Consider the following 25563-nt stretch of genomic DNA (forward strand, 5'->3'; position numbering starts at 1 on the left):
GACTTTCACAGTGATCGCCCCTTTAACAGTCACCTCCACGGTGCCTGCCCCTTTAACAGTGAACTCCACGGTGCCTGCCCCTCTAACAGTGAACTCCACAGTGCCCATATGTTTAATAGTGGTCCCTGCCCCCCATGCATGTAGCAGTGTAGTTGTGCCGTCATACGTCATATGACTGAATATTTAAGGACCTGCGAACTGCTAAAACCTGTGATCAGTTGTTATGGCAACCTGGAGTAGGATCTGCGAGCTTCTTTTGGCTAATAAGGGACATGTGATTGTGTAAATGGCAGTTAGAATTTAAGTAAAAGGCTGGCAGGCTTGTATTGGCTAATGCAGGCCTTTTTTAAAAAAATCTTGGGAACGGTACGTCCTAGAGAGCTGAGACCCCCACAAGATTTTTTTCCAGGTAGCATGTGTATGTCCTAATTTATAGGATCATCAAGAACTTCAAGGAAAGAGGTTCAGTTCTTGTTAAGAAGGCTTCAGGGCATCCAAGAAAGACCAGCAAGCGCCAGGATCGTCTCCTAAAGAGGATTCAGCTGCGGGATCAGAGTGCCACCAGTGCAGAGCTTGCTCAGGAATGGCAGCAGGCAGGTGTGAGCGCATCTGCACGCACAGTGAGGCGAAGACTTTTGGAAGATGGCCTGGTGTCAAGAAGGGCAGCAAAGAAGCCACTTCTCTAAAAAAAAAAAAAACATCGGGAATAGATTGATCTTCTGCAGAAAATCTTTCTGATTGTTTGGGGCATCAGGAAAAAGGCTTGTCCGGAGAAGAAAAGGTGAGCGCTACCATCAGTCCTGTGGCATGCCAACAGTAAAGCATCCTGAGACCATTCATGTGTGGGGTTGCTTCTCATCCAAGGGAGTGGGCTCACTCACAATTTTGCCCAAAAACACAGCCATGAATAAAGAATGGTACCAAAACACCCTCCAACAGCAACTTCTTCCAACAATCCAACAACAGTTTGGTGAAGAACAATGCATTTTCCAGCACGATGGAGCACCGTGCCATAAGGCAAAAGTTATAACTAAGTGGCTCGGGGACCAAAACGTTGACATTTTGGGTCCATGGTCTGGAAACTCCCCAGATCTTAATCCTATTGAGAACTTGTGGTCAATCCTCAAGAGGCGGGTGGACAAACAAAAACCCACTAATTCTGACAAACTCCAAGAAGTGATTATGAAAGAATGGGATTGCTATCAGTCAGGAATTGGCCCAGAAGTTGATTGAGAGCATGCCCAGTCGAATTGCAGAGGTCCTGAAAAAGAAGGGCCAACACTGCAAATACTGACTCTTTGCATAAATGTCATGTAATTGTCGATAAAAGCCTTTGAAACGTATAAAGTGCGTGTAATTATATTTCACTACATCACAGAAACAACTGAAACAAAGATCTAAAAGCAGTTTAGCAACAAACTTTGTGAAAACTAATATTTGTGTCATTCTCAAAACTTTTCGCCACGACTGTACACACATATGTACAGTATATATGTCCTTTTTTATATATATGGATTTTATTATGAGTACAATTATTATGCATTATTATATAATACATTTTACACTGCATTATACTATTTTGCGTTTCATGCTTTATATTATATATTTTTTGCTTTAACAGGTTCTATTACATTTTATCATGCTATATTATGCCATGTTACATTGTATTATGTTTTGTTGTATTCCATTACATTTTATTATCCTTCATTGTTATATTATATTTAGTGTTTTACACCATGTTACATTATATTGTGCTCTATTTTGGTATTTTGCATTTTATTATTATTCCCTCTTAAATTTACTGAACACAATTTAGACTTGGAAATGTTTATATTGGTTGCTTTCTGCATGTTTGTAGCAGGTTTTTAGTACAACCTCAATGGATTTCAGGGCATTCTGTGGATTTTAATATTCATACTGCATCTATATATCATGGTGTGCCCTGTATCTTGTGGGGTTTTGGATCCAATTTAGTTTGCAATGTACAATTTGAAATTCACAGCAAAATCTGTGTATAGCATGTACTCCTAAAATAAAAACTCATTATATTACATCTTCTCTGTAAGGTGCACACTATTATTTTGAAGTCCTAACCATTATTTGGATCGGTTAGTAAATACTATTCCTCATGCTCTTCATTAGTAATGCTGGCTGGCTGCTGCTATGGGAAATAGGTCTGAGAACCCCTGAATTTAACTGCATAGCTGGTAAAGCTGACACACTGTGTTTGTTTGTCATTTTCTGAATCCCTCATTTGGAAAATTAAAGAAATGGCTGAAGACAAGCAGCAGGACTCCAGGCAGAACTTCTTCATCAGCCTATGCAGCTCCGATGACTACAGTGCTCAGAGGTGAAAGCTGTAGTACACTGTGTGACGTCCTAAAACAAATAGCCTGGCATAAAGGACGAGCGTCCTCAGAGAAGATTATTTCTTGTATCAGTGCTGCGTTTGGATGCAAAATGTACCCTCTTCTGCGGAAGTGCTCAGTGCCCTGTGCCCTGTTTGCTGAATTCTTATTGTGTTTAATATTTTCAGTTGTTATTCAGCAGAATTTCAGAAAACAAATATAAAATGGCATTGGAGTTGACTGCTAATATTAACGTGATTTTCCAGGTCCCTGGTGTTGATAACCTATCCACAGGATAGGTGAGTAATATCCGATCAGTGAGGGTCCCATACTTTGCACCCCCACAGATCAGCTGTTCCCTGCTGCCTTTCGCACCGTAGCTTGCACTGTGAATGGAACAGGAAACACAGCTCCGTTCACAGTGTAGTGGCCATGACGTGTTACTGCAACTGAACATTCACTTCAAGGGGACTTTAAAGGGAATCCGTCACCAGTTTTATGATGTCCTAACTAAGGACAACATAAACTAGTGACAGATCTCCTTAGCAAAATGCTGGGTCACCTTGTTTAATTGACCCAGTCGTTTTAATAAAATCTTGTACTAAATAGCTGGAGCGCATGCTGAAAGAGTCCCCATATTCATGAGCTCATCCTTCCCCCCTCCTACCTGCCTCTGATTGAAAGTTTTTTCTCCACATGAATCTGCAGCAGGTGGGCGGGAGAGCCATGAGCTAATGAACATGGGGACTCGAACTGTTTAGGACAAGACTTTAGCAAAACGATTGGGTCATTTGCTAAAGAGACCTGTGACTATTTTATGTTGCGCTTAGCTAGGACACCATAAAACTGCTGACGGATTCCCTTTCACAGATTAGCCCATGCTGGCCCATTATTTAACTGATCCTTTGGATAGGTCATTAGTACCTGATGGGTGTGGGTCCAACACCTGGGACCCCAGCTGTTCAGCTGTTTGAGAAAGCACCGGTGCTCTTAGTAGCGCCGTGGCCTTCTCGCAGCTTTGTTTAGACCATGTGATGTCATCTTCATTGGTCACGTGGCCTAGGCGCAGCTCAGCCCCATTGAAGTGAATGGGGCAGAGCTGTGATACAAAGCACAACCGCTATACAATGTACAGGGTTGTGTTTGATGAGCTGAGAGAAATCTGCGGTGCTAGTGCCTTCTCAAACAGCTGATCGGTTGGGGTCCCAGGTGTCAGACCCCTACTGATCACATATTGATGACCTATCTAGAGGATAGGTAATAAGTAATAAAAAACCCCTTTAAGATCTGGGGAGATCACAGCCGCCGACACAGACCACCAGCATCACAATCATAAATTTTTTTTTAGGTTAGAAACACCATACGTAAAGCTGAAGTAACAAAAATGATACATAATTGGTATTGCCGCCTCCGTAATGACCCATATAGTGAAATGATAACATTATTTATCAACATTATAAGGAGAAACTAAAATGCCAGAATTTCTGTTTATTTGCTCATTTCACCTCCCGAAAAACATAATAAAATATACATATATGTATTATGTAATATATATATATATATATATATTTAAAAAATCAAAAAGTCGTATGGCACCAGTTAAAATGACGAGCCCCAGTGAAGGAAAAATAGAAATGCAATGGGTCTTTGAATGCTACGACACACAAAAAAGTTTTTATTGTGCAAAAGCAAAGTGGAAAACTCAATAAAAATTTATATCTTTGATATTGGTAAAATGACCTGCAGTATAAAGTTATGTCAGTTATGACGCACAGTGAACATCATAAAAATAAACAACAAAAAAAACTATGGGGGAATTGTGTTTTTTCACTGCATCACCCCCAAAAAAGTGTATAAAAGTTATACAATACTTTAGAAATAGTGTCATTAAAGGGGTTTTCCAGCTACACAAAAAATACATCACATCAGCTATCATCCTTGCCGCATTATATAATTCAGATGATGATGTTCTGAATGCAGTAATACTATTACTCATGGAATATCCTATTGTGTTTGGATCATTTTTTCCCCAATGAATCACAGTCTGTCTTTTATACGTGTTTTATAATTTTATACGTGTTTCCAGATACAATAAGACACTTTACCATTATTTGATTTTGACCATTTTTTTTATTCTTTTATGTCCAACATGTTAATGTGATTTTAGGTTGTTAGGAGAGCCCTTTCGTGCTCCCATGTGATGCACACACAGCATGATCTAATCACTACTTAATAATAGGTGGTCCGATCTCTGATGTTTGAATAAGTAATTTTTTTTATACGGTAAGAGAAGTGAGACTATGGAACCCTCTGCCTGAGGAGGTGGTGATGGTGAGTACAATAAAGGAATTCAAGAGGGGCCTGGATGTATTTCTGGAGCGTAATAATATTACAGGCTATAGCTACTAGAGAGAGATCGTTGATCCAGGGAGTTATTCTGATTGCCTGATTGGAGTCGGGAAGGAATTTTTATTCCCCTAAAGTGAGGAAAATTGGCTTCTACCTCACAGGGTTTTTTTGCCTTCCTCTGGATCAACTTGCAGGATGACAGGCCGAACTGGATGGACAAATGTCTTTTTTCGGCCTTATGTGCTATGTTACTATGTTACTAAGTGCTGGGAATCAGAATGCAGGAGGCGTTCGAAACGCTTAAGCATTCCTTCTTGCCACTTTGTCATTCCTGTAGATTTAAAAAATGTAAAGAAATAAAGTCATAGTTTGGCTTTTAACAGGTGCTGTATTGGATCCTTTTCTCTACTTGGAAGGCCAAGCTGATGCCAGTGGCGGATCCAGGGGGGGGGGGGGGGCAACGGGGCAATTGCCCCCCCCGAGCTGGCTGCGGGCGGCGGCAGCGGGGCACAGGGAGATGAGCGCTTCCATTGTGGAAGCGCTCATCTCCAGTCATCTGTATCGCCGTCCTCAGGACAGCGATACAGATGCCTGCCTGTGCTGCGGCAGGGAAGGGAGAGGCGTGTCCCTTTCCCTTCCTCTGATAGGCTGCCGGCCTAGTGCCTGCACCCTATCAGAGGCCGGCGCAGGCGGCGTGATGACGTCATCACGCCGCCTGAGCCATACAGCGTGGGACACAGGCCTGAAGAGGCCTGCATCGCATCGCTGACATGGAGGTAAGTATGTGTGTGTTTTTTTTTCTTCATTATATACAATGCTTTTACTGGCACCTGAGGGGGGGCTATTACTGGCAAAGGGGGGGGGGCTATTACTGGCAAAGGGGGGGCTATTACTGGCAAAGGGGGGCTATTACTGGCAAAGGGGGGCTATTACTGGCAAAGGGGGGGCTATTACTGGCAAAGGGGGGCTATTACTGGCAAAGGGGGGGCTATTACTGGCAAAGGGGGGGCTATTACTGGCAAAGGGGGGCTATTACTGGCAAAGGTAGGGCTATTACTGGCAAAGGGGGGGGTTCTCTTATTTCTGGCAAAGGGGGGTCTCTTATTACTGGCAAAGGGGGGGCTGTTATTACTGGCAAAGGGGGGCTCTTATTACTGGGGGCTGTTATTACTGGAGGCTCTTATTACTGGCTCAGAGGGGCTGTTATTACTGGCTCAGAGGGGCTGTTATTACTGGCACAGAGGGGCTGTTATTACTGGGGGCTGTTATTACTGGAGGCTCTTATTACTGGCTCAGAGGGGCTGTTATTACTGGCACAGAGGGGCTGTTATTACTGGGGGCTGTTATTACTGGCACAGAGGGGCTCTTATTACTGGGGGCTGTTATTACTGGCACCGGGGGGGGGGCTGTTATTACTGGCACCGGGGGGGGGGGCTGTTATTACTGGCACCGGGGGGGGGGGGGGGCTGTTATTACTGGCACCAGGGGGGCTGTTATTACTGGCACCGGGGGGCTGCTATTACTGGCACAGGGGGGCTATTATTACTGGCACATGATTGGGGGCACTATAGGGGCATCTACTGAGGCCACAAAGAAGAGGTATTTTATATGGGCTCTCTGTACAGTACAATTTTATACTGGGACACATTATGGTGGGTACTATGGGGAAGGGGGGAGAGGAGTACTATGGGGTCATCTACGGGGGGCACTAAGAAGGGGTATTTTATACTTGCAAATTATGGGGGACACTGAGGGCATCTACTGGAGCATTTTATACTGGTACATTATGGGGGGCACTAGGAGGAAAGAGGGTGTGGAGGACTATGGGGTCATTTACTAGGGGCACTATATAGGGGTATTTTATACTGGCACATTACGGTGGCACTATGGGGACATTAGCTCAACTGGGGGCATTACAAGGGTGTATTTTTTGCACTGTCACATTATAAGGAGAATTATTACTACTGGGGGGGGGGCATTATGGTGGGCTTTATTACTCCCCCATGGTATGACCCCCTAGTAGCAGCACCATCCTCTCCCTGCTCTGCTATCCCTCTGCCCCTTCTCCAAATACTTATTATGAAATCTTTCTCATTAGGATAAAACACATCAGCTCCGCCGAGCCCCCGGCCAAAGTGTGGAAGTGGCGTCCGAGATCCCGAAGGGCCAAGCCAAGTAACTGTGAGTGTTCATGTGAAATATGTTTGTTATACACATATAGCATACACTGTGTAGTCTGTTCTATAAGCACCATTGTTTTGTGGCGGCGGACAAAAAATAATCTGAAAGTGCCCCTCCCGAGACCAGGCTCTGGATCCGCCACTGGCTGATGCCCTACCAAAGGAGTGAAATGAGAGATGTTTGAGATGGACTATTGGGAAGAGCCAAATAAGAGTGAAATGGAAGAAAAGGCAACAGCAAGGGAATAGAATGGAAAAACAATGGGTGAGGAGCAATGGCTTCCCCCTAATAGAGGCAGGGGTGGAAGCAATTTGTTGCTTACATTTTCGTTCTTATTTTGTGGGGTTGCAGGAGCTCTGTCTGTTCTTGTGTCTCTGATTTATCTGTACTATGATGGACAGGAGGTACTTTTCTCTGTTTTCTGTGTTCTCAATTGTAGTTGGCACACAAGGAAACAATACATGACACTTCTTGCCCTTCACTAGTGCATGGGTCTGTTAGCGACATCATATATGTAGGGGCTGTTTATCAGACAGCAGCAACAAAAAATAATTGCGAGTCTGAAGAACGTTCACTTTTAAAAGCTCAAGGCCTGTCTGGAGCAGCCTTGATGTTAGCATCTTGTGGCCAGGGAAAAAGCAGGGCTGAAATTGAGTTGAATAAAATATGGTGTTTCCATAGTACCTTTAATTCCTTTGCGTATTCATTTGGGGCAAAAATGTTGCTTTCTACAAGGTCACCAGTAACTTTTATTAGTTGCAAAGTATGGAATGGGGATATTGGTTCTATGTACTGTATGGTAAATTAAGGAATGCTTTAGCACCAACCTAATTACATTGTGTATTGTTTACTGTGATTGAAATTGTGCAATATCTGTATATTACAGTAAAGGCAAGGCTAACAGACTTGTTAATGTGTTCTGCAGGTGATGTGCAGTACAAGTGATTGGGCTATAGGATTTGGGTTGGAAATATGGAAATATAAAGTGGTGGGGAGGCTTGTCCCATGAACTGAAAGTCTGAAAAGACTGAACAGCATTTCCATTTAAAACAAAGAAAATTATAATTTGCTGTCAACTAGTCAAGAAATTTTATTCAGCTGCTTTTTCATTATACCTTTTTCTGCTATCAATGATTTTGAAAAATGACTACTGGAAATGTCTGATTAGATAATTTATTAATCCAATGAAATAATTGTTTATTTTATGATCAAGGCTATATTTACAACAAGGCATATGAGGCACATATCTAGGGCAGTGATGGCTAGCCTCTGGCACTCCAGCTGCTTCCAGTAGGTGAGAGTACGACTCCCAGCATGCTCCATTTATTTCTATGGAGTTCGGAGAACAGCCAAGCAGGTGTTGATCTTGGGAGTCTTAGTTTTACCACAGCTGGAGTGCTGGAGGGTAGCCATCACAGATCTAGGGCATCAGGAAGGTGGGACACTTCACAGATTTATGCTTATTCTTTCACCTAAAAGGGGTTAGTCTCCTTATCAATAATTTTGAAGGATTAACCCTCACACTCCTCACCTACAGCTAATGTAAAAGTAATCTCTTCAGGAAGGCAGTATAAGAGTTAAATCCCCTAACTTGGTGCTGGAGTTAACAAAAGTAAGTAATAAGAGACATCAGAGCAGACAGATGAGAAGAAAGATGAAACTAGTATATGACCCATATGTTCATTGCCAACTAGCAAAGATGTTCTCTGCCTGTCACACAGCAGACCATTCCATAATCCACACACATGAAAGTAGTAAAGCTCCTCTCAGTATAACTCAAAAAAAGAAAAGACAAAAACGCAGGGGCCATAGAGTACAGGTGGCCATACACATAGCAAGAGTTAGAGCTTATACAGATAAGTGATGTTAAACTAGTTTGTGCTGTGGCCTGTGAACATGGACACAGTTTTAAACAGACCACTCACAGATGATGTCTGTTTTTCTTGCAGACCCACTCACTTGAGTAAATGAATCTTGAGGGAAAATCAGAGCTGGATGGTGCATGCTGTAATTTTTTCCACTCATAGCATGCATCATTCATTGATGGAGATGCCTTCGGACTTCTGCATTTGGTTTGTATTCTACTGGCAGCTGTTTAAGAGTGTATTTAGATCAGAAATTAGTGTTGGTCAAGCACCAAAGTGCTCGGGTGCTCGAGTAGAACATCTTGGGATGCTTGAAGCACAATGAAAGTCAATGGGAGTACCCGAGCATTAAGCCAGGTACCCCCTGCTCTGAAGAGGGGAGGGTGTCTGGTTCACATAAAAAGGTTCAAAATTGATGGAAACACCACCGAAATGGTTTGGGAACAGCATGGAGGATGTCTGGATGCATCTTGGACTCCCAGGTCGCTGCTGGGAACGATGTTGTCCGAGTAGTACGCCACTTTTACAGACTGACAATAATACGCACAAAAACTGAAGATAAAATCGATTTTAGAGGAAAAATTGTTAGGAAACATTCTTTCCTGTATATTTACTTGTATACAAAGTGCAGGTGCTGCCAAAAATTACAAGGAAGAGGCACTCCGATACAACCTGTATATCATATAAAGGAGGGCCTCATTCACATCCTAAACACCCTTGAAAAATTATGATTGATGGCCTGCTGGTGACCCTCAAAAACTTTTGGAGCAAGGGCCTGCTGATCTGAGCATCTAAAACATTAGGGGCGAGGGCCTGCTGCTGATGTGACCATCTAAAACATTAGAGGCGAGGGCCTGCTGCTGAGCTGACCCTCTAAAACATTAGGGGCGAGGGCCTGCTGTTGATGTGACCATCTAAAACATTAGGGGTGAGGGTCTGCTGCTGAGCTGACCCCCTAAAACATTAAGGGCAAGGGCCTGCTGCTGATCTGACCTTCTAAAACATTAGGGGCGAGTGCCTGCTGCTGATCTGACAATCTAAAACATTAGGGGTGCAGGCCTGCTGCTGATATGACCATTTATAACATTAGGGGTGAGGGTCTGCTGCTGAGCTGACCATCTAAAACATAATGGGTGAGGGTCTGCTGCTGAGCTGACCCTCTAAAACATTAGGGGCGAGTGCCTGCTGCTGATCTGACCATCTAAAACATTATGGGAGAGGGCCTGCTGGTGACCCTCAAAAACATTATGGGCGAGGGCCTGCTGGTGACCCTCTAAAACATTATGGGTGAGGGCCTGCCGGTGACCCTCAAAAACATTATAGACGAGGGCCTGCTGCTAGGCTGACCTTCTAAACCTTTAGGAGCGAGGCTGGCAGCCTAATAAGCATGTTGATATGATGGAGGAGGAGGACGAGAAAAGGGAGATTGAACCATATACCCTTTTTAGTGGTGGAAGGGGTGCATGGGAATACAGTGTATTCAATACACCATAAAAGCCACATTTACAGTGCCTTTATGTTCAGTCGCTTTCCTCTGGTGGAGTAGAAAAGTCAGGGGCAATCCACGCCTTCATTTTTGTAAGAGTCAACCGGTCAGCATTTTCAGTTGACAGGCGGATGCACTTATCTGTTATAATGCCACTAGCAGCACTAAATATCCGCTCTGACAAAACGCTGGCATCGGGGCAGGCCAGCACCTCCAAGGCGTAGAGCGCCAGTTCGTGCCACGTGTCCAGCTTGGACACCCAATAGTTGTAAGGCACAGAGGCATTACTGAGGATGCTAACACAGTCTGCTACATACTCCTTCACCATCTTACCAAATTTTTCCCTCCTTGTGACACTAGGACGCGCATCAGGTTGAGGGTGCTGGCGGAATGTCATAGAACTGTCCCAGGCTTTGGAGAGTGTTGCCCTGCCTCTGTTGGAACTGCTGTGTGTTCCCCTCGTCTCCCCTCCTCGGTTGGCCAAGGAACTACGTACTCTTCTGCCAGCGTTGTCAGCTGGAAATTTTTGTAGCAATTTTTCCTGCTCCTCCTCCTTATCATCCAATTTGCCCTGAGAAGACGAACTGAGGGTGGTCTGGCTATCACCCTGTGTACTGTCTCCCCCTATTTCCACCTCTTCCACATGCGAAGTGTCCGTCTTAATTGTGAGCAGCGAGCGTTTGAGTGGACACAGAAGTGGGATGGTTACGCTGATAATAGCGTTATCGCCGCTCACCATCTGTGTTGATTCCTCAAAGTTGCATAAAAACCTCACAGAGGTCAGACATCAATGCCCACTCGTCGCTTGTGAAGAGTAGAGGCTGACTGGAAAGGCGATGACCATGTTGCAGCTGGTATTCTACTACTGCCCTCTGCTGCTTACAAAGCCTTGCAAACATGTGGAACGTGGAGTTCCAGCGCGTGCTCTCGTCGCACAACAGTCGGTGAGCTGGCAATTGTAGGCGCTGCTGCAGCGTTGACAGACCGGAGGAAGCTGTCGATGACTTGCGGAAATGGGCACACGCGCGCCGCACCTTCACCAGTAGCTCAGGCAAATTAGGGTAGGTTTTGAGAAACCACTAGGTTGAACACGTGGACTAGGCATGGTATGTGTGTGAGCTTGCCGAGCTCCAAAGCCGCCACCAACTTACGCCATTATCAGACAACTATCCATTATCTCCTGCCACAGCTCTGCGGCGGTATGCTGTTCGTCACCTAAGCAGATCAGTTTAAGCACGGCCTGTTGCCGCTTCCCCACTGCAGTGCTACACTGCTTCCAGCTACTGACTAATGTCTGACTAGTGCTGCAAGACTATAATTCAGAGGTGGAAATGGAGGAGGAGGCGGAGGAGTAGAGGGGGGGTTGCAGCCACTAACGTAGGTAGTGGCGGAAACCTTGATGAAGTACGGCCCGCAATCCTTGGCGTCGGTAGCACCTGTGCCATCCCAGGGTACGACTCACTCCCGGCCTCCACAACGTTCACCCAGTGTCCTTTCAGGGAAATTTAGCGTCCCTGGCCAAAAGCACTTGTCCATGTGCCAGTCCTTAAGTGGACCTTCCCAATAACTTTGTTGGTCAGGGCACGGGTGATGTAACGGGACACATGCTGGTGTAAGGCTGGGACTGTACACCGTGAAAAATATTGGCGGCTGGGGACAGAGTACCGTGGGACAGCCGCCGCCATCAGGCTGCGGAAAGCCTCAGTGTCCAGAAGCCTAAATGGCAACATTTCCAGGGCCAGCAATTTGGAAAGGTGCGCATTCAGTGCTATGGTTTGTGGGTGGGTGGCTGGGTATTTGCACTTTCGTTCAAAGGCCTGGGGTATAGACATCTGTACGCTGCGCTGGGCCACATAAGTGGATGTGCTAGCTAATGGTGCTTGCAAAGGTCCAGGTGCATGGCGAGAAGCATCCGGGCCTACGTCTTGTACGGGGGATTGGCCAGCATGTATTACAGGGGAAGAGGACCGGCAGACACTGGTTGTGGACCCAGGCATTCGGCCCACCTATTAGGGTCCTTTGATGCCATGTGGAGGATGATGTTTGTGGTGGTGAGGTTGCTGGTGTTCACGCCCCTGCTCATTTTGGTACGGTACAGGTTGCAAATGACAATTCTTTTATTGTCTGCACTTTCCTCAAAAAGCGCCAGACTGCGGAACACCTACCCCTTGGCAAGTGAGATTGCCACAAGGGGGTGCTCCGGGGAACAGTTGCGGGCCTGTTTGGTGTGACCTGCCTTCTCCTTTTTGCCACCCCACTGCCTCTTCCAGCCTGTTGCGGTGCTGCGGATCCCTCCCCCTCTGTACTGCTGTTCTCGCTCGGCTTGCCACCTTCCCAGGTTGGGTCAATGACTTCATCGTCCAGCACCTTCTCTTCCACTTCCTCACTCTGGTCATCCTCCTGATTTTTTACCTCAGTTATTGACAACTGTTCCTCATTATGAACCTCTTGAGACTAATTGCGGTTGACTTATTGGCAACTGTGTCTCATCATCATCATCCACCTCGTGAAACACTAATTGCCGTTCCCCACCATTATCTTCTTCTGACTGTAGATGCTCCAGAGTTTGGGAATCTGGGCACAAGATCTCCTCATGTCCCTCTTCAAGCAGGCTTGGCAAGAGGCCCAAATAAAGGAATGGCGATGAAAAGAGCTCCTCGGAATATCCAAGTGTGGGATCACTTGTTTGCCAAGACTCTCCATGGTGGGTGAAAAGAGTATCAGGGTGAGGATTCTGTTGACCAGACTCTTGGCTACTAAGACTGGACTTTGTGAAAGACAGGGTGGTGCTTAACCGACTGGAAGCATTATCTGCTGCAATCCAATCGACCACCTGGTCGCACTGGTCTGACTTCGAGAGTGGTGTCTTGCGCAGACCTGCAAACTGGGACATGAAGCTAGGTATCGTGGATGAGTGTGTTTCTTGTGCTCTGGCAGCAGGCACAGTTTCACCGCGCCCAGGGCCACGGCCTCTCAGCAGCACGGCTACTTCCCCATCCCTTATTGCTCGCCTTACGCATATTAAATAGTATGTATGCTTGCAAGTATGTCACACGTACAGTAGCGCAGGTTTTGTAAGTGTATGCACAAATAAAGTACACAGAATATCACAGATATTTTTAGGATGCGCACACGTTAAACAGGAGGTGTAGCGCAAGTAATGTCGCTCTCACCGCCGCCTAATAAAAAATTACACTGAATTAATGTCACTGATATTTAGGATGGGCAAATGTTATACAGGAGATGTAGCGCAGGTAATGTAACTGTCCTCTGTGGACACCGTCTACAGAAAATGTAAACTTGATGTCACAGATATTTTTAGGCTGTGCACATGTTACACAGGAGATGTAGCGCAGATAATGTCGCTGTCACCAGGGGCAAAAAAAATTACACTTAATGTCACTGATATTTCGGATGCGCTAACGTTATACTGGAGATGTAGCGCAGGTAATGTCGCTGCTACTAGCAGCAAAAAAGTACACTGGATGTCACTGATATTTTTAGACTGCGCACACATTAGACAAGAGATGTAGCGCAAATAATGTCGCTGTCAGCAGATGCCAAACAATTGCAAACTATTTAGTGCAGGTTGCGCTAAAAATATATATTGCTGCCACATACAACAATAGTCCTTTAAATTACTTTTGGGTCTATAGCAAGTATAAAAGCTAAAATATTCCTATTTCACTCCCTACACTATCTCTCCCTTCTGCTCTTCAGCTCTCCCTGACTAAGATTGAGCCAAACACGTGTCATCGGGTGCTATATAGCACCCGATGACGCGTTTCGGCCAGCCAGTCACTGTAAAGCCAGTAGCCAAAATGGCTACGGCCTTACAGTGAATGGCAGTACTTACCTGCATGTTTATTGGCTGTGTAGCAGCCAACAAATGTGCGGGGAGGAGACTCGAGCATTGCTCTCGAGCACACGCGGTATTCGGCTGAACACTGCGATGTGCCGAGCATCGTGATCCTCAAGTAAAATTAGTGTTCGACCGAGCATGCTCGATCATCACTATCATAAATGCATTAAAAAAGATGTTTCAGTTTTACCGGGTTTGCTGCGGATTTGTGATGTGTTCATGCTACCAAGTAAAAACTAGAGGGACTAGATATCAAGATACCATCTGCTCACATTAAATATGATTTATGCTATTAAAGTTGTTCACCAAATAATAGCTGTAATAAACTTATCACTCAACTCATCCATTTTCATTTTCTGATACAGTGCTGTACATTCAGATCACCTTGACCCAGAGCCTAGGATCAATGGAGAGTTGTGAGCGGATTAGTCTACAAGAATACTTGGAAGAAGGAACTCAGTGTTCCTAATAGTAGCAGGGCACCAATGTCTTCTTTCCAGCTCTTTCAATAAAGAAATTCATTGCTAGATGTCATCCATCTCTGGGTGAAGCGCATTTGTCTGGTACATTCTGCAATCTGAGAAATCGAAATATGAGCTGTATGTGGTAATGAAAACACTTTCTATTGGGGATAGATCTGCAGATGCTACTTTAATAGGTTGTAAAAATCCATCTCATGATGTAGGTCCTCTTCCCAGAAGCAGAGCACAGCAGGGATTAACATAGAAACATAGAATGTGTCGGCAGATAAGAACCATTTGGCCCATCTAGTCTGCCCAATATACTGAATACTATGAATAGCCCCGGCCTGTTTGTGTTGGTTAAGATATTGGTCAATGTATCACTCTAGGGAGCCTAAAAAAGTACCTGCTACAATAATAAGCATGAACTAGTGAATGGTTCAACCCCTTAGGCTATTTAAACACTAGCGGAAGGGGAGTCCGGCAGGCTGTTCTGGCGGTTGAACAGCCTGTCGGATTCGTCATGCGCTAGTTCACGTGTGCCCCCAGACTGCCGCTCTGTCCCCATTGACTATAATGGGGGCAGGGCGGAGTTCCGGCGGCAGCATGGCAGCGTACGCCGAGAGGCGGCCGGACTAAAAGTACTGCATGCATGTACTTGCAATCCAGCAGCCGTGGCCATACTCTTTAACTGCTAGAATTCTCGCTACAACGCACTCAAAGACATTTTGCCCAGTTGACAGACTTGGAGAAGGGACGCATCATTCGACTGAGAGAAGCGGGATGGTTGTTTTGACAAACTGCCTGCCATCTAGGCCATTCTGAACTAGCTGTTAGGAGGTGTTGGGAACAGTGGTTACATGAGGGTACGCACACATGGGAACAGTCCACCAATAGAAAGGTGTCATGAATGAGAAACCTGGACTGCTACCGTCTGGAACCATATCATCTTTAGTGATGAATCCAGGTTCTGTGTGGGGTTCCAGGAGGGTTGGGTTAGAGTATGGAGGCCTTGTGGTGAGCATTTGAATCCTGCCTTAGCTGTGGAGCAACACACTGCTCCAACTGCTGGTGTGATGATCTGGGCAGCCATTGCATATGACGGTCACCCCTAGTAGTTACACAAGGGACAGTAACAGCTTAGTGATTTATACATGATATCCTGTGACAACATGTGCTGCCTCTCTTGGGAAAAGCTTCAAACTACCATTTTTCTAGTAGGATAATGCTTACCCACATGTAGCAAGGGTTTCCAGAAATATCTCAAGCCAGATTGCAACACTACCTTGACCTGCTCGTCCAGCAGATTTATCCCAAATGGGTATTTATAGGACCAGCTGGAATGCCGAGCTTCAACAACCTGCAGGATCTACAGAACCAACTGCAACATCTGTGGGCAAATATGCCACAGGATACCGTATGCCTCCATGCCCAACAGTAGCTCATCTTCTATCCAGGCTAGAGACAGCCCAACAGGGTACTAGAACCTCCTTTCAGTTGTACAGTATATACATTCTGGCAGTACGTTGTGCTGTCTAATAAGTTACAGCTAGCTTGTATCGAATTTGGGGAAGGTTATTGTGATAGGCTACAAATTACTATTATCTTGACATAACCCATCAATGTCTTCTTCATTGTATGTGTCATCAGTGTGTCTCTGTCACTGACTTATTTTACTATCTTCTAGAAATTCTATTCTGACATTGACAAGATGGAAAATGATTATAATCGGAAAGCTTTTTTAACAGAATTTACAATATAATGTTCAGAAATCTTGCAAAAAGCTGGAGTTACACCAGTGCTAGCAAGTCCCCAAAATAATTGAACAAGAGTAACCAAATGGAACTGAAAAGACCTCATTGAATATTTTCATTTAAGCTTATACAACATAATTACATGTTCTTTATAGACATTATTATGACTCGCCGTCCAAATGCTAAATAGGACATTTGTACCTGTGTATGTACCTGTTCTTTTTCAGATTGCAGTGATATGAATATTCAGAGACCTACCATTGAAGGATGAGTATCCACAAACTTTGGATAATACCGTAGGTCCCAAATGTTTGTGTGGCTAAAGACCTACACCAGGAGGGCAGGAATAATTTTGACTATGTTTTTGGCTTTCCTGTCTATTAATCTTATCTTCAAGGGTACTCAGAATTTATATGACCCATACAGCAATTTTTTATTTTAGTTTTTGGAGCTGGTTCTGAATGATATGTCCATCTGTCAGACAGTCTGCCTGGGCTTTTATATATTGTCAGGACAACACTCAATCCTACTTTACCTCTTTATATCATTCTTGATTTGCACTCCATGAAGAAGCAAAGGTCTCAGTGGTAATTGTCCTGTTTTTCCCCATAACAGCATATGAATGCTACCAATATATATTAGATAAGACACATCTCTGTGGGTTACCTTTCTTTACAACTTTGTACCTGCTTTCTGTTCTAGCAAGAAAATTATTTGCTTAAAGTGTAAAGTGTAGCAATATAATTCTCCTCTCTTTACATTTTCACTCAACAAAGAAGCAGTGGGGGAGAAAGCCTTGGAATCAACTCAATAACAACATACAAATGTAACCACTTAATTACCGGAGTGTTTACGTCCCTGCGTTATATATGGCTTGAGATGGCCTTGTAGCATGTGGTATATTGGACAAACAAAAAGAGAAATACGAGTAAAACTTAATGATCATAAATCAAATATAAAGAGATATATGGAGTCCACAGACAGCAAAAAAGAAGAAACGGATAAAAATAAATACCAAGAAACCACATTGTTGCAACATTGTCAGGAAAGGAAACATAAATGGAATGAAAAAAATTGGGTAATGTTACAGTTTATCAGACCGGGGACAACTCCTGAAGATAATAAACATAAATTATTGCAACATGAGACTAGATGGATTACCAAAATGGAAACATTAAAACCAAAGGGGTTAAATGACATATGTAATTTCAGGGTATTTTTGTGATATGGTCACAGTGTAACTAATGGATTGCTTTTAAATAAGAATAGGAACTTAAATCAGACTACGCCCATATCTCTGAATACTTAAGGTCGTTGGTTACACCTGATCTTCATGCAGGAGTAAGTTGGCGTGACCCCCGAAACGTCGCCCTTGAATGTATGTGCTACTACTTGGCGTTCTCTGAATACATGGGACTGCGAGCCATACAACACTTTTTGAAGAATAAAGTAATGAAAGTACCAAAGGTTCTTCAGAAGCGTGTGTACTGTGTAGTATTCTTCCCATCTATCAAAATCTGCTTTGAATGATATACGGCTGAAGTACAGTCGTGGACAAAAGTTTTGAGAATGACACAAATATTAGTTTTTACAAAGTTTGCTACTAAACTGCTTTTAGATCTTTGTTTCAGTTGTTTCTGTGATGTAGTGAAATATAATTACACGCACTTCATACGTTTCAAAGGCTTTTATCGACAAATACATGACATTTATGCAATTATGCAAAGAGTCAGTATTTGCAGTGTTGGCCCTTCTTTTTCAGGACCTCTGCAATTCGACTGGGCATGCTCTCAATCAACTTCTGGGCCAATTCCTGACTGATAGCAACCCATTCTTTCATAATCACTTCTTGGAGTTTGTCAGAATTAGTGGGTTTTTGTTTGTCCACCCGCCTCTTGAGGATTGACCACAAGTTTAAGATTAAGATCTGGGGAGTTTCCAGGTCATGGACCCAAAATGTCAACGTTTTGGTCCCCGAGCCACTTAGTTATCACTTTTGCCTTATGGCACGGTGCTCCATCGTGCTGGAAAATGCATTGTTCTTCACCAAACTGTTGTTGGATTGTTGGAAGAAGTTGCTGTTGGAGGGTGTTTTGGTACCATTCTTTATTCATGGCTGTGTTTTTGGGCAAAATTGTGAGTGAGCCCACTCCCTTGGATGAGAAGCAACCCCACACATGAATAGTTTCAGGATGCTTTACTGTTGGCATGACACAGGACTGATGGTAGCGCTCACCTTTTCTTCTCCGGACGAGCCTTTTTCCTGATGCCCCAAACAATCGGAAAGAGGCTTCATCGGAGAATATGACTTTTCCCCAGTCCTCAGCAGTCCATTCACCATATTTTCTGCAGAAGATCAATCTGTCCCTGATGGGTTTTTTTTGGAGAGAAGTGGCTTCTTTGCTGCCCTTCTTGATACCAGGCCATCTTCCAAAAGTCTTCGCCTCACTGTGCGTGCAGATGCGCTCACACCTGCCTGCTGCAATTCCTGAGCAAGCTCTGCACTGGTGGCACTCCGATCCCGCAGCTGAATCCTCTTTAGGAGACGATCCTGGCGCTTGCTGGACTTTCTTGGACGCCCTGAAGCCTTCTTAACAAGAATTGAACCTCTTTCCTTGAAGTTCTTGATGATCCTATAAATTGTTGATTGAGGTGCAATCTTAGTAGCCACAATATCCTTGCCTGTGAAGCCATTTTTATGCAACGCAATGATGGCTGCACGCGTTTCTTTGCAGGTCACCATGGTTAACAATGGAAGAACAATGATTTCAAGCATCACTCAAGGAACAGGTCAAGTCTGCCATTTTAACCCAATCAGCCTGACATAATGATCTCCAGCCTTATGCTCGTCAACATTCTCACCTGAGTTAACAAGACGATTACTGAAATGATCTCAGCAGGTCCTTTAATGACAGCAATGAAATGCAGTGGAAAGGTTTTTTGGGATTAAGTTAATTTTCATGGCAAAGAAGGACTATGCAATTCATCTGATCACTCTGCATAACATTCTGGAGTATATGCAAATTGCTATTATAAAAACTTTAGCAGCAACTTTTCCAATTTCCAATATTTATGTAATTCTCAAAACTTTTGGCCACGACTGTACATGCAAAGATTGTGATTGCGGAGTCGGAGTGAGACTCTAAGTCAGCCTGGTGTTAAATAACATGCGGGAGTATACAGATTGATTATACGTCCCTTCTCTACCAGGCCAATTTTTCAGTTTTAGCAATAGGCCTATCTAAGAGCAAATAAATTTCTGAGCCAACCTACTATACATGTATTTGATAATATTTTTCATGAGACCACCTTAGACCTTTCTGACAAGTATAATATTAAAAGATGAATATTTAAGGAAAAACTGTGAAAATTATGAAAAATGCATATTTTTCCATTCTTTTCAATTGTTTTCAAGATTTCAAGACAAAACATTTCTAAAACCATTATCATATGTTTTTATCATGAAAATGGACACCATTTGTATAATTTATCTCCTGGCTAGGTTCACTGCAATACTTCAAAGAGCAGTTTGGATTTTGGCGGCCTATTTTTCTATTGCTGGTTCTGTGGCACCTTACTGCTAACACCGATGTTGTAGAACTCCAAAACATTAGAAGCAAGGTATTTATTTGAGGAAACTTGGATATTTTATGCTTTTGTTTTTTAAATTTTTAAATTTTTTTTTTTATAAAAGAAAAGATCTGCATGTTTTTCTATATTTTATGCACAAAAAGCCTCACTAGACTAAATATAGCTAATGTAAAACAAATACCTATATTTTTTAAAACTTTGCTATGAAAGGGAAAGGGAAAAAAATGTGTGCACATTTTGTAGAGGACGCCAAGGTTGGGTCCTCAGTGACAGATATATATCGCCACTATTTGGGCGGGGGGGGAGGTCCTTGGGTCAATGCGCGTGGGGGGGGGGTGTCCCCGTGACCCCTCCGTGTCAGCGATCGCCGCAAACCGCAGGTCAATTTGTTTGCGGCTTTTACTGGAGGTTGCGGTGGCGGTCGGAGGTGCCATCGGGAACCCGTGCGGCTGTGAGGGGGACCCAATGGCATGGAAGGTAGCGCAATGCCTTCTTTAGGCATCGGCGCTGCCTTCCGGTGACGAGCCTGTGAGATCCAGCCCTCTGGACTTCTTTTCCATCTGAATAAAACTGATTTCAGATGCAAATGGACGAAACTAATGCAAACTGAGCATGAAGCCTCTATCACACGGTGAGTATTTTGCATCAGGATTTGATAATGATTTAGAATCCAAAAGCAGGAGTGGGTCCAAAACACAGAAGACATGCAAATATTTCCATTGGACCTGCTCCTGTTTTTGCCATACTAATACTGATCAATTACTGACCACTGTGAATGCAGATGCTCAAAAGACAGGATACGTTTTTTTGGAGTTTGTTCTTCTGACGGATCTGAAGAAGGGAAAAATAAATAGTGACATCAACACAAATGTACTGCTGACAGCCTCCCCACTCATGTCGTGGGGCCACTACTTGTATCATTGGCCAATAGAACAGGTTATCTAGAAATCTACGTGGAATCAGCAGATGGTGTAAAATAAGACAGCTCTTTCACTCTATAGTAGAATCTTGGGTCACTGCATGGTTAAGTACTTTATACCTGATGCTAACATTCACCTGTAAGGCTGACTTCACACTATAGTTATTTGGTCTGTTAATTTTAGCAGTTACTTTCACATTAGCGTTTTTTGTGGATCTGTCATTTGGATTTCCAAAAACGCTTCCGTTACAATAATACAACTGCATGCACCCGTCATGAATGGATCCGGTTGTATTATGTCTTCTATAGTCTTGAACACCATTGAAAGTCAAAAGGGATCTGTTTTCTATTGAGTCAGAGAAAATGGATCCGTCCCCATTGACTTACATTGTGTGCCAGGACGGATCTGTCTTGCTCTGCACCACATCGCGGACAGAAAAACGCTGCATGAAGTGTTTTGGTGTCCGCCTCCAGAGCGGAATGGAGACTGAACGGAGGCAAACTGATGCATTCTGAGCGGATCCTTATCCATTCAGAATGCATTAGGGCAAAACTGATCGGTTTTGGACCGCTTTTGAGAGCACATGACAGATCTCAGAAACGGAAAGCCGAAACGCTAGTGTGAAAGTAGTCTAAGCCAAAATCAGAGGCCAATCCTACTCTCAGATAAGGTATCATGAAAAGATCTGCATCTGTTCATTGTTTTTGACCCATAACTGACCAAATAAGTGAAGTGTGAACTGAGTCTAATATTGACACCTGTCACCTGCCTGACATACTGACGCACAGTAACTGTTTCACTACCAGAAAGGACTAGCTATGCATGTTACTGCAATACACAGTGATGTACACAGAGATACACTCTCCCTGCTGGTCGGCATACAGCTGATTTAACGAGCTTCGGCAAAGTGTCCCTGGGCCAAAGTGAATGCCATATTGATATAAGTCCCATTTTATCCTGTAATCCCCAAAACATAAATGTGACATATGGACAAAGGACCAAGAAAGTATCCTTGATTTTATAGGGAATAGCATACAAATAATGGGTACAGAAAAAACGTTTGACCACCCAAAATTGTACTCCTTGTAATATTCTTGAAGACGATGGCCAATAATGGCCAATATAGTACACAGAATATAAGGAAGGTATGGTGTCTGCTACTGAATTCTGTCCCCGGCAAAAAACGATATCCAGCTACAGTGTCATCATCAAGCGACCTTAATTGGGAACAGCTGCAGGATATTCATGCTTGGTTATTTCCCTTGTGTGTATTTCCTGGCATTTTCCTGTCTATTTCTATGCTTTGCTTGTCTGAACCTGTTTTTGATCTAATTATCTTTGTCCCAGTCTTTGGCCTGGCTTCCTGTCCCTGTTCCCTACTACAGATTCCTGGAATTGACGCTAACTGCCTTTTACTGACCAGCACTTTTTAGCATGTCAGCTACCTCCAACCTGACCATGATTTGCAAATTCAACCAGTAATGTCCACAGCCCCTTTTGGGGGTTAAAGGGTGAAGAACATGACTCTGCAACAAGGTTACATTTCCAACATTGTCTGGTTCTGGGAGCTATCTCCATTTCGTATCATGCCTTTCTTGTAGTGGAGCTACAGCTCTAGCACCTTCATGTTTCCATGTATAAGTTTGTTTGGCAAAGCGGCTTTTGTGCTTCTGAAGCTAGAAAGGTATGATCTTGTGGAAAAGGCTAAGACCATGTAGCTCGGCCAGACAAAACGCCATTACCGTGCTTGCTCTACTAGTCACAGCAGGCTTCAATTACAGTATATTTTGTACTATAAGACTCACTTTTTAGCAGAAAAAAATCTTGATTAAAAGTGTCTGCATCTTATAGTCCGCAGTCAGGATCTGTCTGCTTCCTTCATGGTCCGGCAGAGTTCCCATACAGCACATTGAGAGAGCTATGTGTCTGCACACTTCTTTCTCTTCCTGCCTGACGCAGGTCTGTGTGATCAGTGCAGGCAGGAGAGAAAGCTGGGGAATCATGGAGAGGACTGTGAGAAACACCTTTCTCCCCATTCTGAAGGTCCTCAGGCATCAGGGCATTAGAGAATAAAGGTAAACTTTTGATGATATCAGCAGTGGGTAGAGTCAGACCAGTAGGAAGAAGAGGACTACACAATGGGTACTGTATTCTACTATTGTATACTACTTTTCACACTTACAGAAACCTACACACCATTAACTGTCAGCAGCTTATTAACACCCTACAACTAGCTCTTACGCCAATAACTTCTCTCCCCTGTCCAGACCTGGCTGCCAATCATTACAAGCAGACCCTCAAAACCACCCTAGATGAAGTTGCATCAATATCAATCCGACCTTCTTGACACAGAACATGGCAACCCTGGCACACACCTGAAACACGTTTTCTCCAGAGCTGCTCCAGACGTACAGAACGCTTATGGAGAAAATCACAAACATCAGCAGACTTCCTCCATTATAAATTTATGCTCAAAACATATAATTCGGCTCTCAATATTGCAAAACAAAAGTACTGCACCTCTCTCATCTCCTCACTCTCAAATAACCCAAAACAACTTTTTGACACTTTTCACTCCCTTCTAAGCCCTAAAGTTCCAGAACTTATTACTGACCTCTGCACTGACAACATGGCCACTTACTTCAGAGACAAGATTGGCAGTATCCGGCAGGAAATAATCTCCCAGTCCCCAAATAATTTCAATCCTCCTCCCTCCAATTCCTCCACACTCTCTCTCTTCTCTTTTGACCCTATAACAGAGGAAGAAGTCTCCCGGCTTCCCTCCTCTTCTCAACCCACAACCTGTAGCAGTGATCCTATTCCATCACACCTCCTCCAGTCCCTCTCCCCGGCTGTAATCACTCACCTAACTACAATTTTTAACCTCTCTCTTCTGGTATCTTTCCCTCCTCTTTCAAACACTCTATTATCACCCCACTACTAAAGAAACCATCTCTTGACCCGACCTGTGCTGCTAACTACTGACCTGTTTCTAACCTCCCCTTCATCTCTAAACTCCTTGAACGTCTTGTCTACTCTCGCTTAATAAGCCATCTCTCTGCAAACTCTCTTCTTGACCCCTTACAATCTGCCTTTCACCCTCCTCACTCTACAGAGACTGCCCTTACTAAAGTGTCTAACGATCTCCTAACAGCAAAAATAAATGGTGACTATTCTCTACTGATGCTGCTGGATCTCTCTGCAGCGTTCGATACCGTTGACCATAAACTCCTCCTCACCATGCTCCACTCAATTGGCCTTAAGGACACTACCCTCTCTTGGTTCTCTTCCTATCGCTCTGGCCGCTCCTTTAGTGTATCATTTGCTGGCTCTTCTTCTTCTCCTCTTCCTCTTGATGTTTGTGTTCTTCAGGGCTCAGTACTAGGTCCTCTACTCTTCTCCCTCTATACAGCCCCCATCGGACAGACTATTAGTAGATTTGGCTTTTGATACACTCTCTATGCTAACGACACCCAACTGTACACTTCATCCCCTGACATCACCCCTACCTAACTCCGAAACACCAGTAATTGTCTGGCAGCTGTATCTAACATCATGTCCTCTCTGTATCTAAAACTGAACCTCTCAAAAACTGAACTTCTTGTCTTTCCCCCATCTACTAACTCACCTAAACTTGATATTTCAATTTCGGTCTGCAGCACTATCATATCTCCTGTGCAACATGCCCTCTGTCTTGGGGCAACTTTTGACTCTGATCTTTCCTTTGTTCCCCATATTCAATTACTTATACGCTCTTGTCGTCTGCACCTCAATAATATCGCCAGAATCTTCCCTTTTCTTACGTTGGAAACAGCAAAAACTCTTGTTGTTGCCTTGATTCATTCTCATCTAGATTACTGCAACTCCTTACTAATCGGTCTCCCTCTCACTAAACTCTCCCCCCTTCAGTCTGTTCTAAATGCTGCAGCCAGGCTCATCTATTCATCCAACCGCTACACTGATGCGACTAGTCTGTGCCAGTCACTTCACTGGTTGCCCATCCACTACAGAATATAGTTCAAACTTCTCACCCTCACCCACAAAGCAATGCACAAAGCCACACCTCCATATATCTCCTCCCTCATCTCCATCTACCACCGTTCTCCTGCTCTCCATTCTGTTAGCGACCTAAGATTAATTACCTCCATAATTCGTACTTCTCACTCCCGTCTTCAAGACTTTTCTCGAGCTGCACCGACTCTCTGGAATACTCTGCCCCTGAATACTAGGTCAATCCACAACTGCTCCACCATCAAACGTACCTTAAAAACACATCTTTTCAGGCAGGCTTATCAAGCTACCTAAAATGATTTTTCCCAGACTAAACCTTTCCCCCACCAACTCCTCTGGCCTGAACTCTATCATCTAGTAGTCCCGAAGCAGATCGTCCGGCACCACACCTATCAGTTCTATAATGTCTCAAATCCTACTTATCACAATCAACTACCTTATGTGTCACCCCCAATTCCTAATAGATTTTAAGCTCTTGCAAGCAGGGCCCTGACTCCTTTCAGTTGCATATTATCCAGATATTTTTGTTTTGTATATGAACCCTATGAACTTGTAAAGCACTGCGGAATATGGTGGCACTATATAAATACATTTTATTATTATTATTATTGTACTGTACACTGTTACTTGTGATGTTTCTTGGGATGTTGATGCTCCTATCATGTAACTAAATGAACCATTGCTTTTTGGTTCGATCGTCAAAAGATGACAATCTAGGTCAGTGATAGTGAACCT

This window comes from Bufo gargarizans, chromosome 2 (assembly GCF_014858855.1).
Source record: "Bufo gargarizans isolate SCDJY-AF-19 chromosome 2, ASM1485885v1, whole genome shotgun sequence".
In the NCBI taxonomy this organism is placed as follows: domain Eukaryota; kingdom Metazoa; phylum Chordata; class Amphibia; order Anura; family Bufonidae; genus Bufo; species Bufo gargarizans.